This window comes from Corythoichthys intestinalis, unplaced genomic scaffold (assembly GCF_030265065.1).
Source record: "Corythoichthys intestinalis isolate RoL2023-P3 unplaced genomic scaffold, ASM3026506v1 HiC_scaffold_23, whole genome shotgun sequence".
In the NCBI taxonomy this organism is placed as follows: Eukaryota; Metazoa; Chordata; class Actinopteri; order Syngnathiformes; family Syngnathidae; genus Corythoichthys; species Corythoichthys intestinalis.
This window is the reverse complement of record NW_026651592.1, coordinates 10,516,410-10,533,974: the sequence shown is the minus strand read 5'-3', so window position 1 is coordinate 10,533,974 and position 17,565 is coordinate 10,516,410. Positions and strand designations below refer to the sequence as shown.

Genomic DNA, 17,565 nt, shown 5'->3' with positions numbered 1-17,565 from the left:
ACGCGCACTCGAATGTTCTCAAATGAATGTGACTGTTACAGGGGCTGACTGGGAACTAGGATGCGATGCACTGTCAATCAACGTTCTGACTCGGGTTCCTTTGTTGTTAAAGCTGGAGGTTACAAGTACTACTGCTCACTTAAGAAAAAGCAAACCTTGTTTGAATGATTAAGTATTGTAATAACATTGTCGAGGGTTACTGTGATGATGTGCGTCTTGTGTTTTTATCTCTTAACAGCTCCCTCGAAGTCATCAAACCAAGTGGTATCCACTTAATCTTCATCATCACCTGTGCATACGAGCACCCTACCCAAGAATAGATTGTCATTGTATGGGGCGCCGTTTGTAAAGCAGCACATGCTCAAAATTACGACATTTTCTCACATTTAGCGCGAGACAGTGTTTAAAATGTGGTGTGAAATTTTTAGAGTCACTTTTTTTTTTTTTTTTGCACATTTACAACATTGTTTAGCAACTTAAATATTTATTTTTATAAGATGTTTTGGACCTGATTGTTTAAATCCAGAACTAAATATTTAATTTAAAGCCTAAATTTATATCTTATCTGCTAAATCTGGAAACGGTTGGAACTTAATATGCAAATTCACATGACTGGAGACTGGAACAAAATAAAAGCTGGAGCACACAAAATACTCTTTAAATAGTTTCTCCTAAATATGTATTTTACCTATATATTGTTATTATCACAATGACTCATGTCCAAGAGCAGACTGCCACAGTTTAGTAGGTTTTATTCATTTTCAAGCAACATTAACAGACAGTCTGATCTGCTCCACCAGCTTTTATTTTGTTACTTGCGGTCTCCAGTCATGTGAATTTGCATATTAAGCTAAATATTTAGTTCCAACCATTTCCTGATTTAACATTTAGGATATAGGATATAAGTTTAAGATTTAAATTAAATATTTAGTTCTGGATTTAAACAATCAGGTGCAAAACTTCTTATTTAATAATAAATATTTAAGTTGCTAAATAATGTTGTAAATGGGGAAAAATAAAGTGACTCTAAAAATTTCACGTTTTAAACACTGTCTGGCACTAAATGTGAGAAAATGTCGTAATTTTGAGCATGAGCTACTTTACAAACGGCGCCCCATATCATTGAACACAACGAAGTGAACATTGTCAGACAACAAAATTTGACAAACCACAAGTGTTTACTTAAACCCATGCATAGAAATGGAAATCTCAGATCTGTCTCCGCTTAGCTGTTTTGTGTTGAATGGATTTGGATGAATTTTTTTTCTCACTTCTCTGTCATTGAAGAATTATTTTCAAAGCTTGAGAGCGGTTGACAGATTAAAAAAAAAAAAAAATTCTAACAACAGCCTGTGGACATGATCTTAATTTCATTTTTGAATTGTATCATTTATCTTCTTCACAAATAAAAGTGTGCATACATTTTGCATGACTGTTCATTTTTCAATCTTTTAAACATTGGCAAATTGCTATGTATTAAATAGATGAAATCATGAATCCTTAAAACAAAAAAATTACATAAGTGTTTGGATTTTATTTTTAAAAATCAATTTTATGGATTGGTTTATTTTAATTACATTATCTTTTGAAGTCCTGATTGTGAGTCGGCCACCTCTGTCTTGAACCAAAATTACCTCGTTTTTCAGTTTTAAAACTTTTTCATAGATTTGTGTTCAGCCTAAAAATTTCCCACAAATAATTTCAATTAAATTCAAATTTCAAATGGTATTCAAGCACGAAATAACGATGTAAAAATATATACAATAAATTTCATTGATTCAAACACCGAATTTCATTTCGTGTATTCTAGTTGAGTTCTACTGCCATCTGCTGGCTTAGTTTGGATATCACTTTGTACAGCTTTGAGTGACGTCACCACAGCATCCACTGCATAAATAAATTTAACACAAGACGTCTGATGTGCGCTCTGAGCCATAAACGTATTTTAAGGGGGGGGGGGGGGGCTGCCCACCCCACCCCCGGTGACCGAAAAGTGTGTCAATGCATGTAATTGACTTTCATATATATATATATATAAAATATACTTTTATAATGGGTCAAAATTATTTTTTGAACAGATCATGTGAGTAGGACCTTAGACGGTCATTTGCTTTGCATATAATAAAAAAAAGAGGAAAGGGCAATTTTATTTTTCAAATGATTTTTTTTTTTTTGGATTGAAAATATTTTTTTTGATTGAAACAACCTTTTGGGGGATTGAATGATTTACACACAAATGTCTTACCCATAATATGGACCAAACACAAAAAGGACTGCTTAAATCGGAGAAAACTTTTCCAATGATATTAGGTGTTGAAATGCAAAATTTTCAATCTCAAATATTTTTGCTCATTAAAAAACTTTTTCCATGATTGAAATATATATATTTTTTTGATTAAAGTGATTTTTGTTTTTGAAATATTTTCAAAAACAAAAATCACTTTTTAATCAAAAAAAAAATATAATTTTCAATCATGGAAAAAGTTTTATATAATTATAATAATTTTATATGATTTTTTTAAAGCAACTTATTTTTTGATTGAATAATAAAGACAAAAATGTCCAAGCCAAACTTTGGCCCAAACACAAATCAACATTACTTCAATCAAAAAAGTTGCTCCAATTAAAAAAAAAAAAAAAAAAAAAAAAAAAAAAATGACTTTAGTAAAAAAATAAATTAAATTAAATTAAAGAAAATAGCTTTCACATGCATTTTTTTTTTTAGTTTTTTGAGTTTCAAATGTATTTTTATTATATATATATATATATATATAAAATTTATTTTATTTTTTCAATTTTATTTATTTTTTCACTTTTTTTTGGTTGAAAATATATATATTTTGATTGAAGCATCTTTTTTTAAATTGAAGCATCTTTTTTTTGGGATTGAATAATAAAGACACAAATGTACCTTCATATGGCTCTGCCCAGGGGATACAATTTTTGACTGGGGTAACCACATTGGCACGACACCGCACCGGCGGGCGTACCATATTCAATGGATGAGGATCTTGGCGAAAAGTATTGCCTAAGCAGCCTGATTTAGAATTCCCTCCAACAATGATGGGAAACAAAAACACTCTGTCAACTTATTATTACCGGTATAAATATTCTTGTAAGTTAATTTTAATGCTGACACTGCGTTTCGGGGTCATCAACATGTTGATGACCTTTTGATTCAAAATGACCTGGTATTTCATAGCATTCATGATGCCATGCACCCTAACAAGGTTCCCAAGGCCTTTGGAAGCGAAACAGCCCCAAAGCATCACTGACCCACCCCCATACTTCACAGTGGGTGCATCATGTGCAGCATGTGCATCTTTCGTGGCACACCAGACCCACTTAGAGTGTTTGTTGCCAAAAAAGCTCAATCTTGGTCTCATCTGACCAAAGCACACGGTCCCAGTGGAAGCCTGGAACCGTGTGTATTTTTGTGTGAGAAATATGACAGGGCAACAGCAACAACAACAAAAAAATGTCGCGCTTCAACAAACAGGCAGTAGGAGTCCCCCTTGTTTATCAACAGAAGTGCATCAAATTTTAGAATCAGAAAGGTAAGGGTCTACTTACCTATTTGTAAAACCAAAGTTGCATTGTTGTAGGTTTTCAAAGCTGTTGTGGCTGAAATGATGAAAACAATGAGCTGATCGGGGACCTGTATGCATGCTCACAAAAACGGTCCAAACCTTTGCAGGAGAAGTTTTTTTGGACCACTCCGAGAGTCTCGAGTTTTCCTGTGAGCAATTCATCGCTACACATCGAGATGGCATGATGAATCCCGCGAGTAAAACCCAGAAAATATTTGCAATATATGGCGAGGATAGCGTGGTGCTATATTTCCGTGTTCAGAGTGGTGGCGAGGCTTCCTGCAAGTTACGTCATGAGGTAGCGGTCGGCAGGACGGCGCGTCCTTCGTTGCTATGGTGTTGCTATGGCCATAACTCAAAAACTATGCGGTCAGTTATTATTATTTTTTTTTAATGTGACTTTTTGAGACAGCGAATGATGCATTTAATGCAATTATTATTATTATTATTAATGCAATTCAACTGAGTAAAACACTCAAGAGCGAAATCCGAAAAGCTCTTCAGTTGCCCTTTAATCCTGGCTGCTTGCTCCCCAGATGCTCCAAATTTCCAAAGTTTTTTTTTTTTTTTTTTTAAATGTCAGGGGTGTGATTTGTTGGTCCAGCTTTTCAGTGCATGAACAAATGTCTGTTTCAAGAAAATTACGTTAAATTTTTACAAACAACATGTAATTATTGGGATTTGTTCTGTAAATGAATTATTCATATCACTATTTTATTTTATACATTAAAAAAAAAAAAAAAAAAAACTTTTTTTATATTATTATTATTATCTACACACGAGGGGTGCTGGATCTACCCAAATGAGTCCCGGAACACAGGGAGGCCAAATTCAAGAGGTGCCGGATCTTGTTCCGGCAGGATCCAGCACAAATAAACCCTGATTGTTACTATTATGAAATTAAAAGGACCATACCTCCGGTTTTCCGGGGTCAATCGGTGCCAAATAAAGACTGGGAGAAAGGTTAAAATCTGTGCTTTCGATTCACATTGGAAGCAGCACTCTGTGTCAAATACCTCATTTTTTACGACGCTTTAAAAACGTCACGTGATTGAACAGGCTGATAATAGAATGGCAAGCTTGCGTCAGATTAGTGTAACGGAGTCACGTGATTAAAGTTTGGTGAAATTGTTAGAGCTACTCTTGGCATTGCTGGAAAAAAAAATCTAATATGAAGGATAAAGAGGAAAAATGTAACGACTCTGAGAAAGAGTAGCGTTTTTTCTTCACATATCCACTCAAGTAAAAGTAAAAAGTATATCTTAGTGAAACTACTCTTAGTACATTTTTCTAAAAAATGTACTCAAGTAAATGTAACGGAGTACATGTAACGCGTTACTACCCACCTCTGGTCTTTATAGACCCTACTCACGTGACGTCACAGCCACGCCCCCGCGCCATGTTGTCCGTATACTCGTCATGTTAATGCATTAGCGCTTCGTAAATTCCTCCTATTATGGCGTGTTTTTCTGCTCGTTAACATTAATAATCAAAATGGTGAAGTCCTGTGTGGCGGTCGGTTGCAAAATCAGAGAAGATAGACGGAGAGACTTGAAGTTTTACCGTATTCCGAGAGACCCGAAGAGGAGACCGAGATTGACTGCTGCAATTCGACGAGAAAACTGGGCTCCAGACGACTACCACAGATTATGTAGTAGTCATTTTATATCTGGTAAGATGCATTTAATATGTATTTAGAGGGTTGACAACCACAATTAAGATCATTGCTAGGCTAATCGCCGACAACATACACGTATGTATGTAGTGAGAGTGCTATCGCTAAACCATATAAACATTAAAAGCCCTAACTCCATTGACAAACGACATGAAATACATTAGACTTGACAGTGGATGTTAGCAATAACAAAAGATTTTGAATTGAAAATTTCGTAACTCACCTTTCCAAGCACAAGATAGATTCCTGCCGAATTTTCGTGGACGAGGACCTGTTTCACCCAACCAGCAACGAAGTATTTATAAGCCTCCAAGCTCTTAAAAGTTTTTCAAACTTTCGTGAGAATAGGCTGATTTTGTGTGGACAAGATAGTTGTACATATCAGGGTAGCTAGCAGATGTCAGGCAAATACGGCGGAGACAGCGGGTCGAAAAACATCGACTTAGGCATCAAATATGGATATGGCGAATGGATAAACTGAAGCTTTTCCACATAACGCCTTTTATGCAACGCATCAAGTGAGTTTACGGCATCCGAAAGCACCGGGTCTTCCATGAAATGCATTATAAATTGCTCGATCAATTGAGACCATTGATAATACAGACACAAAATGACGGACAAGGGGGCGGAACCATACAGCGAGCACGTGATTTTGTGACGTCGGTGGGTAGGGTCTATATTCGCTCGGAACGCTTTGAGGTCGCAACTGGGACCATCCCAGTGGGAAAAGTCCGACTGCCCACCTTCCTCGTATGCAACAGTAGGCGAAAAATCCTACGCCATTTCCGTTTATTGTACGGGAGTGGCCAAACGTTGGTAAAAAAAAAAATCATGTTTTGTTTGTCAAAGTTTGACTTAAACGGCAAACGAGTACCATTTAGATATCAATTACGTGAGCATGTCGGGTGGTGCTATTGTAACTTTATTTAAATGGCGGACATATTGCGTAACTCCCGCCAAGTTACAAAAGCACGTCCAGGAAAACCACAGAGGAAGTAGCGGTAATAAATAGTTTTACCTTCAAAATAAAACTTTGTGAGAGTTTAATAAAGACGCTACAATTCTATTATGACCAAAAAATATACGTCTTGTGAAATAGGTAGGTCTGCAGTTGGTAACTAGATGTTCTTCAAACAAACAGCTGATGAAGTTTTTGACCATCAAAGGGTTTAACATTGTTTTGAAGACTTTGATGGTCAACATCCGGCAGTGAGTTGACTCACTGATTGGCTGACTAAGTTTCATGTGGCAAAGAAGACGAACGACTGGATTTTAAATTCCAAAATAATCCACTTCTTACGCGATTTTAAGGCAACTGCAAAACTTCGGACCAATTGCGACCGTCTTCTAAGGTAAACCGTCGTTACTTAGAACCTGAAAGGTTTCCTGTCAATTTCTACAGACGAGGATGTTCTCTTGGCCCAGCGCGTTGAAAGTTTTACAAAACGTATTCGTCGTGATTAGCAGTGTGTTATTGTAACGCGAAAAAAGTAGAGATGTTAAATTAGGTTACAATTCTATTTTGCATCAGTGAAGCGGATGCGAGTCTTTAGTCTCGTCGATGATGTCATCGTGTTGGAATTACGGCGGCTCGAAAGGCATTAAAATACGTTAATAAATCAGATATACCGATAAAAAAAGTTACTAATTGCCCCAATAATATTCAATTTTTGGTGATTATTTCAATTTCGCCCACTTTAAACGTTTGAATTGATTTTTCTATGCCTTTAAAACGTCCTCTTTAAGCCAGTGGCGGTTAAACTTCATTGCCCATGATGCACTTCGCTAAAGTTCAACCCTCATGCGTTTTTTTGGTAGTTGGGCTCAAATCACAGGCGGGAGAAGAGGGAAGCAAGAAAATGGTGGCAGGATTTAAACTTTAAACGTTACCGTGTTGTTACTGTAATATTTATTCTGACTTCATTTTCATTTGGCGTCAAGACGAGAGGAAAATTAGATTTTAATGAACACCTTTTGACGTTGGCTCAAAAGTCGGAGACCCACAAGAGGAGAAGCAACAGGTCGGTTTATGCTCTTTTAAAGTTTTCGTTTTTTCTTCAAAATGTCTTGCCTTCAAACTTATCTATTGACAGGTTGGGTGATTGTAAGTGAAGATAATTTACCTTTTTTGTTGGCTTTTAAGTGTTTACACACTATCCACAAGCGCGTGACGTAATTGAATCGTAACGTGCCTTATTTTTAAAGTTTTTTTCCAGTCGCAATCTCGTATTTAAATTCAGTTATTTTTTACCATTTGCCAGTTTTATTGAAGTCATAACTCAATAGTGATGTACGAATAAATCCACAACTATGCTGAAAAAGTAACGTAATTCGAATGTTTTTGGCGGGGCAGGTGCTACAGCTAGCCACGTTAGCCGCCGCGTCAGGCGAAAATGTCTGTTAAATATGATATTTGTTTGTTTTGAGCAGCGCTAACCGACTCATACCGCGCCGAGGTATATAAAAGAGTGGTGAAATGCATCATTTGATGTCCGTTTTTTTCCCTTAACCCAAAACCGTTTGATGTTTTGAGTGGCCATTTTGAAAGTGACTTCGGTTTTCTCCGGCATTCTTCGGTATTCCGAATATGAGAACGTTAACGCACTCATCATCAACAGGCTTATCTCAAAGCATTTTAAGTGATACGATCCTTGAAAAGACACGTGAATATTCATGTTTCAGTGCCATTAAATTTGATGAGCATCACTGGACGGTTGTCAAGCTCAACGGCAGTGAAAGAATAAAAAAAAAAAAACTTTTAGTGTCAGAGTATTCACTGTTAAAAGGCATAAAGAAGAAGATTTGGACAATTGTAGGTTTCACAATGTCTCTAAACCAGGGTTATCAAACGTATGGCCCGCTGGGTTGTGCCGTCCGACAGGCACCTTGTAGCTCATTCATACTTTAGGAGTGGGAACCTTAGGGCACCTCACGATACGATACGATTCGCGATACAAGGCTAACGATAACGATTACCTCACGATATCAGGATACAGCGATTGTCGATATATTGGTCAGAAATTTGATACATGATATCCTACGATACAACTATTGAAACGAGAGAAAAAAAATTCAAAATGGAAAAAATACTGTTTTAGTCATTTATTAAGCAGTGACGCCTTTTCTGTGCAACATTGCTGTAAAATATAAATCTACTGTAAATTGTGTACCTGGACATATAGGGGAAAGAAACCACAACCACTGATATCTCTTGGAGATCATGATGAATGGCACCCTTAATTTTTTAAAAGTTTTAAATATTAAAAAAATAAAAAAATCAGTGCCGTAGGTGTCAGTCAGCAGTTGAGCTTGGAGTGGGACAATGGACCGAGGTCCGCGGTTCCGTGACCTCTGGTTTAGCCTTTATTGTTGTTGTTTTTGATATGTTAATAGTTAGCGTCGAGCGCTAAGCTAACTAGCTAATTCCCTAACGTGTATTTCATATGCAGAACGTGTAAAACCACGATATAGTACAGCAGTAACACTACAAACATGCGAAATAGTACATAATTCTGTTAAAACAAAGTATATAGATTAAAAGTCTTATTTCTAAAGACACTTTGTTTCCGGAAAATGTGGAACTCATTCCACCTGTGTAAATGTTATTGTATTGTTGAGAGAAATAAGTACTTCCTTTAAAATGGGTAATGTTTTTGCACGTTCTTGTAAAAAAATAAATAAAAAAGCAGCTTCAGGGCAGCTTTTTGTTGTATGGGCATGTTTATATCGTTCCTGTTGAATCATTAGGATATTTTAAATAAATAATGGACATAAATTTTTTTGGCTACTGTATTAAGTAGTAATGTACGATGCATCGAGTATCGTGATAACAGCGATCCTCGTTTAATAATCGGATCGTAGCGACCTGAATATCATATCGAATCGTGGGGTGCCTAAGATGGCACACCCCTAATGTCAATAAACCGAGTGATTCCAGCATGTCTGTGCAACAGGAATATCAGCTTGTAGAAATCGCAAATCACGGCGACCTTAAACGTACATTTGACACAACAACTCTACCGAGGTTCTGGATTAAAGTCAATTCGGAATATCCTGACATCGCTAGGAGAGCACTGAAACAAACGAAACAAGCTCAGGCCTCCCACTGATTCAGCGGGTGAGTTGTATTTTCCCTGCACTTAACATTTTGTTTTTAGCCCCGTCGTGTTATTTTATATTTGCTGTATTTTTCTGCCGCACAATGCCGGTGTTCTGACAAATTTGGCATGCACGTAACGTTAAAAATTACCGCGAATGCAGTGATTCCAAAGTACACACTACAAACAGGTACATTAACTTGCGTTTGCGATGTTAGCTGCACACAACAACTGCACGCAGCTCTCACACTTAACGACTTCACAGTGTCGTTAATCATTAATTTACGCCATTTTCGTGTTGCACATGTATGTTTATGATGTAAATAGTTTGTTAACACCGTTGGATAACATTGAGAGTCCAACTGAATATAAAAGAGGGCTTTTTTCACCGCCACAAAAGCTTTGGGAGCAAAATTTTATAAGGGTGAAAAATTTGACAGAAAACCAGTTCGTGAAAAAAACAAAACAAAAAACAAATATCAACGGTCCGTGGTGCAAAAAAGGTTGGGGTTTACAGTATCCATACTCCATTGTATAGCCAATATGACAAAGTATCGATACTTGGTGGTAGCATATCAATAACCGATGGGGTTGCAAAATATCACGATATATCGCTGTATCGAGATATTGTCATGCTCTTAGTTCGTGGTCACATGCTTTTATTTTGACATTGGTGGTGTAAAACCAGAAATTTGTGATTTGTGTGACCGAGTGCATGCACAACTGCATTTGGCTCAATGTCCCCCTTCGTCGTCCCCTCACAGTCAAAATGGATCAGCCAATGGCTTAACAAGGAAGTGACCCAAAAATGCCTCAAAACCATCAGGAAGTGACCTGGAAATTCCCCCAAATAGAATAGGAAGCCATTATTGTCATTATACAGAGTACAACGAGACTTAAAGCTTCGCTATAACGTGAGCCACATAAAACAAAAGCAAATGCAAAAATAAAACAAGGCTAATACAAAAACACAGATTACATTCTACACAGATCAGGAATAAAGTGATGAGCAGAGAGTGGTGATGTAGTGGAAATATAATGGTGCATATATGACAATTTACAGTGCTCAGACTAGGAGGCAGATGGCTGACTTGATGCGATACTGATGTAACAGTGCAAAAGCGCTGTAATGCAACAGTACAAATATTGATTCTGTAGTACCCAGATTGAGACAGATGTCCGAGAACATATTATTACATAGTGAGGTGCATGTGACAATGTTGTGGCGTTGGTAGTGCAATGGCAGTCACATTTCAGTGCAAACTTGAGTTGAATATGGAAACAGCGCTTGGAAAGAAACTGTCTTTGTTTTGGCTTGTATGGCCATGTAACGCCTAGCAAAGGGCAACAGCGTGAAGAGGTGGAAGCTGGGGTATGTATAGTCTTTTATGATGCTCCACGCCCTTCTTATAGGCACCAAGAGTTGTAGATGGTGGAGAATAGAGGAAGGGGGCAGTCAAGCCAATAAATCTTTGTGCTGTTTTGATCACCCTCTGCAGTAGGGCTGAATGATATTGGAAAAATAACTTGCATTGCGACTTTTGTGGGTTTGCATCGCGATATACTGTACAGTATATTGTAGAGGTGTGCAAAATTTCCGATTCTTAGATTATTCGCGATTCGGCCGTGGAAGATTCGAGAACGATTCACAAACATCCAAATTCCGATTATTGAAATATGCCAAGTAAAGCGGAAGTACAACACACTCAGCGCGCCGCGCGGTCTTCGGGGCACAACGAGGAAGAACGCAGCGAGAGTAGCTAAACATCATGCTTCTCATTACCCGGCCCCTCGGGTAATGCCAATGCTCAACTCACGGCTCTAGCTCAACTCATGCCACGAGATAAAAAAACACAACAACATACCTGACTGCTGCCGAAAAGCTGCTACAAAGTACGTCATCCACATAATGTAATGGTAGATATCATTTATATAGGACTAGATGCACCATTGTTTCGGTAGCGTGAGCAGCACCGTTAGTAAACGGCCGCCATCTTAAAGCAGTACACTTCCCTGCAAGGCTGTTGTAGCGAACCTTCCAAGCAAACCTAATTAACTTTTTATCTAAAATACTCCTAAATCGGTAAAATATTGACTCGAAGCTATCTTTAAAATAGTTTTAAAACTTTCACATGTCAAAAGTAGACAAAAGGGAAATTATGGAATAACGGGAGCAATTTTAACAACTTTAACAGTTGATTCACAACATTAAATTAATTGAATGTAGTTTAAGGCTGCTGTTACAGAATGGGGACTGGAGTTTTTTATTTACTGTTATTTTTGTATATTTGTTTACTGCTATCTGTTAATTTGATACTGAAATAGTAGTTTGGTTTAGTCTGAGAGGATTTTTGAACAATTTTGGAACTAATGTACAAAACATTTAATTAAAAAAAAAAAAAAAAAAAAAAGGAGGAGGGGGGTGCATCAATAATCGTTTTATAATCGAATTGTAGCCTCTGAATCGTAATCGTAATCGAATCGTTAGGTGCCCAAAGATTCCCAGCTCTAGTATATTGTGATATTAAAACAAGAATTTTCACAAGATGACCGTAATAGTACTTTGGTTGACTCCAGTATTTTTAGATGGCTTTCCCCTGTGTTTCCCTTGTTTTTCCCTCATGTATTCTGAATTCTTTATTTTATATTCAAGCAATTTATCATATTACTTATAAAAATGTTATCCTAGTGTCTAATATTTTATTGATGCATTATAAATTTAAGGTGCTCCAATTTATTTTTTATTTACATATTTAAAAAACACAGTGCAAAACTGCAAATATGGTTGTATTTAAGTTGTATATGGTTCTGCTAAAATCTGCTACATGGGCGAAACGTCCTACATTAGTCGAATTTGACACCTAAAGTACTACCGTGCGCTCTAAACTTGTTTTGTTTCGATACATATAGGCAGAACGTACTAAAAAATGCCTTAAGAAAATACTTGAATGTAGTTATATCAAATAAGGATGGTTTAAATAGTTACGTGACTAGTGTGGTCAACTGCTTCAAAGCTAACACAAAAAAACACAATGGTTAAAAGTAGAGCTGAAACGAGTACTCGAGTAACTCTAGTTTAAAAACTGATCCGAGTAATTTTATTCACCTCGAGTGATCGTTTATTTTGACAGCTCTAAGCATCACGTTTTGCTCGGACTACTTTTAATGCGGGACAACACGCTGTCACGTGCGGAGAGGAGGAAGGGGGAAAAAAACAACGACGCGGACGTTGCTAAATACTAGCCCGCACGATGCTACGTTGGTAACAGGTAGCGTCTGATGCATCTCATAGAGATCACATGTATGTTGAACTAGAGCTGTGCTCCAATACAGCCTGTGTCATACATTTATTTTGAACACTGCAAAAACTCAAAATCCTATCAGGACTTACAGTTTAGACCAGTACTTCTCAAATGGTGGGGCGCGCCCCCCCAGGGGGGCGCAGAGCGATGCCAGGGGGGGCGCGAGTGACCTCGGGGAACATGCTTTTTTTTTTTTTTTTGCCGTACTAGAATAAAGTGTACTTGCACATCCACTCCGTGGGTGGCAGTGGCGCTCTCATTTTCAAAGTGCGTGCAGTATTTTTGAAGTAAGCAAGAGCACACGGAAGAGACTCATGCAGAGCTGGACTCACGCAGCGATCCGCTGTCTTCTTCGGTTCTCACGTGTCCGGTGTTGTGCCGAAAAATGTCCCCCCCCCCCGTGAAATGTCCGCCCTGACGGGAACGCTTATTTATAAGGCTTTATTGAGGTGAAAACACCAAAGGTTTTCATGGACGCATTACAGGAATGGATTTACGACTGTAAAATCAGTTTTAAATAAATTACACAAAGTAGTAGTACTGTATTTTTAGTAACAAATCGTGGACTGGGCCACATAACCATCTTTGAACAGAAATGTATTAGTCTACAGGTTTTCACGACCATATCCCAATGACAATCACAAAGGTATGACATTTATTAGTTCAAGCAGAGTAAAATAATCCATATTCACGGTACAAGAAAATCGTTTCCATGTCCGTCGTTTGGTAAGAAAAAGCTGTTTGTACGCGTGACGTGTGGGCGCTCAATAATAAAATAAATAAGCAAATAAATAAAATAAAATAAACGCTCAATAAAGCGTTATAAATAAGCGTTCCCGTCAGGGGGGACATTTCACGCAAGGCGGCTATTTTTCGGCACAACACCGGCCGAGAAGTGCCGTTTTCGGCTTGGGATCGTCACGACCACCGCCCTCACCTACGGTTCTCCCTCGGCCGCCGAGAATGCGCTTTTTTCGGGCCGTTTGCCTTTGACTTTTAATATAGTGGGAAATGAGGAAAGACCACTGTTTACTGAGTCTAAAAATGATTATAGCGGAGAAGCCAAATCAGTTAAGACGCCACTTAAAGACATTAGACCTCAATCTCATTGATAAGCCGCTTGATTGTTTTTCAGCGAAAATGTGCCGAATATTGCCAATTGTCACAATCGTCCCGCTTTGTCAGTGTTATATCAGTAAACCAGTGAGCACTGTGGTGAATCAGCGAAAATAAAAACATTCCTTCTGTCCAAAGACCTTTTTCCCCCCATCTATTCAGTTTTGTTTTTTTTCGGTCAATTTTTTTGGCATGTTGTCCTGAAGAGTAAATGTTTCTAATCAATTTGAATTTGTTATTATTTACTGATTTTATTACATTTTATTTTTCAGTATCAAATGGTCAAAAATGTACCTTGAGTGAATTTTTACAGTTTGGATGTGACTTTTTTTTTTTTTTTTTTTTAACTTCAGGCAAATTGATGCGCGTTAAGTCTTTTCTGTTACAAGCAACACAATGTTAAAAAAGTTATACTTTATTATAAGTTGATCTATGTTACTTTTTTTCTTTAATAGAAAAAAAAAGGACACAATGTTAGGCTGAGGCGTACTTATAATAGTAATATAGACGAATGATACTATTTACAGTGGCGGCAGAGAGTTGGGGGGGCGCGAAACATTTACGTCTTCCTTGGGGGGGCGTAACAGAAAATAATTGAGAAGCACTGGTTTAGACTAACTTAAAACTTAACTAGAACTTAAAAATGGCTTGACACAAAGAGAAATTCAATTGAAACACATGGGGAAAACACCTAACTTTTAAGTGATGTGTGTTATCAAGCGTAACGGCATTTTTAGGTAAGATATATATATATATTTATATATATATTTTAATAAGATCTAAAGGTTTTTTGAGTGAAAGCAGTGAATTTGTCTTTTTTTTTTTTTTTTTTTTTAATTCTAGTTACATCTGAGATGCAATTGTTGGCTGTTTTCAACAATATACATCGAAAATAAAGACATTGATTGAATGAAAATGGTTCAAGATTAGATGAAATGTCTTGTTTTCTCATGTATATTTATAATTGCTCTTCACTTAAAAATATATTTGTTTTATCCGATTAATCGATAGAATTTTCATTCGATTATTCGATAGCTGCAACCTAGTTAAAAGTACTAGAGGGTAATACAACCAAAAAGTATCTTCGAGGCAATGAAAAAGTTGTAAAAAAAAATGAAATAAAAACAAAAATAGTGAGTACTCGACGCTTCTAACCGATGTGCGAATGCGTGCGGATGGTTGCGCAAGCGCGCTGAGCATTGTGTAGGATGTTTCGCCGCATAGTACGGAAAGGCCGAACACCGGTCATGATATACAATTAAGTAGAGGCGTGCGAAATTTCCGATTCTTAGATTATTCGCGATTCGGCCGTGGAAGATTCGAGAAACGAAGAAAAGATTCACAAACATCCAAATTCCGATTATTGAATTTTACCAGGTAAAGCGGAAATAAAACAGCGCAGTCTTCAGGACGCAATTAAGAACGAACCGAGAGTAAATATCACGTTCAACTCATGCCGCTAGATAAAAAAAAAACAATGCCTGACTGCGGCTGTCAGCCACTACAAACATACGGCAACATACGGCAGCTATCACATATATCTAGAACTAGATGTGAAATTACAGACGACGGCCGTGTTAGATCATATACCAAGAACTAGATGCGAAAGACACTTTCCCGCGCTAGTAAACAAGTGCCATCTTAAAGCAGTAGACTTCTCTAGAAGGCTCTGTTGTAGTGAACCTAATTACTTTTTATCTAAAAAAACAAAAAAAAAAACAACCCCAAATCGGCAAAATCTTGACTTGAATCTATCCTTAAATGATGAAACAGTTTTAAAACTTTCACACCAAAAGTAGACAGAAAGGAAATTATGGAATAACGGGAGCAATTTTAACAACTTTAACGGTTGATTCAAAACATTAAATTAATGTAGTTTAAAGCTACAAATACAGAATGCGAACTTGAGTATTTTATTTAAGGTTTTTAACAGTTGACTTGATACTGAAATAGTAGTTTCTTTAGCCTGAGAGGATTTTTGAACAATTTTGGAACTAGTGTACAAAAAATATAAAGGGGGGGGGGGGGTCTGGTTGTGGATCAATAATCGATTTATAATTGAAACGGAGCCTCTGAATCGTAATCGTATCGTTAGGTGCCCAAAGATTCCTACCTCTACAATTAAGTCTGCGGCTGCGTTTTATCGCAGAGTGCGTGCACACATGTACACGTGTGTTGATAGCATATGACACTCCAGTTCCTTTCACAGATGTTTATTGATAACACGTCGTAGAATTTAAAGTTCAGGCGTACAAAAAAAGGAAACTACATATCACACATTGTAAAACTTTAGCATTGCTACATTGAGGCTAATAGGGAAACAAAGACAACATACTAACTTTAGCCTGCTATAGAACATTGGCAGTCTTCTCCAAAATGCAAACTTGCGGTGACACATGAAAAATCGCTGTTTAAAAGCATTTGCAAGTGGAAAAAAAATCTATTACTGACAACACATGCATGACGAAAAAAGAAGTGCACTTTTTTTATGCAGTGTAAAGCTTACTGTTAGCGGCGTAATGAACATACTTCCGGTGAACATTTGAAAATAAAAGCACGTCTTGTTCAACAAAAACGATTTCTGGAGTTAATCTCACATACTTCAGCTTCTACACAAAGATTTAAAATGACACCCTTGATGAAAAATGTGATTGGCAATGAATAATTTGGCTTCAAATTTTTACCGTAAACTTTGCGGAACAAGATGACAGTTGTTTTGGAACAAATGCTGTATCAACACTTTTGATGGACTAATTTGCAGAGAACAAAAACGGCATTGGGTTTCTCATCTATTTCATATTCTGCACTTGGCTAGCTTTCAAATGACTCGTTCTGCATTGTTTCTTTAAAAAAAATATTTTTAGTATAGTTTAGAGCTGAAACGAATACTCGAGCAACTCTAGTTTAAAAACTGATCCGAGTAATTTTATTCACCTCGAGTAATCGTTTATTTTGACAGCTCTAAGCATCATGTTTTGCTCGGACTACTTTTAATGCGGGACAACGCGCTGATGTCACGTGCGTAGAGGAAGAAGCAAAAAAAAAAAAAAAAACTAACTGCAACCGACAGCCGCCGTTGCTAAATACTAGACCGCACGATGCTACGTTGGTAGCAGGTAGTGTCTGATGAGTCTTATAGAGATCACATGTATGTTGAACTAGATGCAAAATGACAGACTTGGCCGCGTCTGGGCAGTGTTTGTAAACAGCCGCCATCTTAAAGCAGTAAAGCGCTAATAAATGAGATTAATGTTACTGTCACTAGCTCAAGTAACGTTAGCCCTGCGGAGGGCTAGGTTTCTATTAATTATGACCATTTTCGATGCGTGGCTAACGTGTCTTACATACAGGCTTTAACATAACATAACGTTGTGGAGTGATGAGGGTGTAAAATAAAAACTCAATAATGCTAACTATCAATTTTAGCTCAGTAGTCATTGCTGGATAAAACACTAAGTAGCACTGGTCCCTAATGTGCTCCAATACAGCCTGTATCATACATTTATTTTGAACACTGCAAAAACTCAAAATCCTATCAGGACTTCGACTAAATGGCTTGACACAAATAGAAATTCAATTGAAACACGTGGGAAAAAAATCCTAACTTTTAAGTATATATATTTTAATAAGATCTAAAGGTTTTCTGAGTGAAAGCAGTGAATGTCTTTTTTTTTTAATCCTAGTTACATCTGAGATGCAATTGTTGGCTGTTTTCAACAATATACAGTGGTACCTCTACATACGATCACTTCGACACACGATCTTTTCGACATCCGACGTAAAAT

The 17,565-nt window shown here is 37.2% G+C and overlaps 1 protein-coding gene across 2 annotated transcripts in view; it reads left to right on the top strand.

Moving 5' to 3' along the window:
• Window positions 1–6,477: 6,477 nt before the first annotated feature.
• Window positions 6,478–17,565, top strand: part of LOC130911251 (SERTA domain-containing protein 2-like) — an 18,448-nt gene continuing 7,360 nt past the window's right edge. The window contains exon 1 of one of the 2 annotated variants that reach the window (XM_057829097.1): window positions 6,478–6,617. The gene's annotated coding sequence lies outside the window, so the exon portion shown is untranslated. Of the gene's footprint in view, window positions 6,618–6,746; window positions 7,287–17,565 lie in introns of those variants that run through there. The other variant, XM_057829098.1, reaches the window with a different exon arrangement.